Genomic DNA, 435 nt, shown 5'->3' with positions numbered 1-435 from the left:
TTCCAAAAATTAAATAACTTGATTCGTTTTATGTAAATCTAACCATCGGCACTCTTTGGGAGAAGTGGTCGGAACATGCGACTAAACGCAGACCGGGCTACGACTGGCTGAACCTTTGACCCCTAAATACAACGGTACTCTTGGAATTCCTGGTTTCGGTCTCGCCCCTTTGACCGTCTTCTCACAGCGGGTTTAGTTTAGTTTTAGTAGAAGTTTTACGGAGCCCTCGTAGAGTAAGAAAAAGAAGAAGGAGGAGGAGGAGGTGTTGATGGAGTAGGAGAAATGAAAATGAAAAATAATAAAAGAAGAAGAAGAAGAACGAGGAGGAGGAGGAGGAAGAAGAAGGAGGAAGGGGGGAGGAGAGAGAAGAAGAAGGAGGAGGAATTAGAAGAGGGGGAGGAGAAGAAAATTTTTATAAGAAATAGAAGAAGGAAT

The sequence above is a fragment of the Aplysia californica genome, unplaced genomic scaffold, assembly GCF_000002075.1.
Source record: "Aplysia californica isolate F4 #8 unplaced genomic scaffold, AplCal3.0 scaffold00137, whole genome shotgun sequence".
Classification (NCBI taxonomy): domain Eukaryota; kingdom Metazoa; phylum Mollusca; class Gastropoda; order Aplysiida; family Aplysiidae; genus Aplysia; species Aplysia californica.
Note: the sequence above shows the minus strand (reverse complement) of the source record.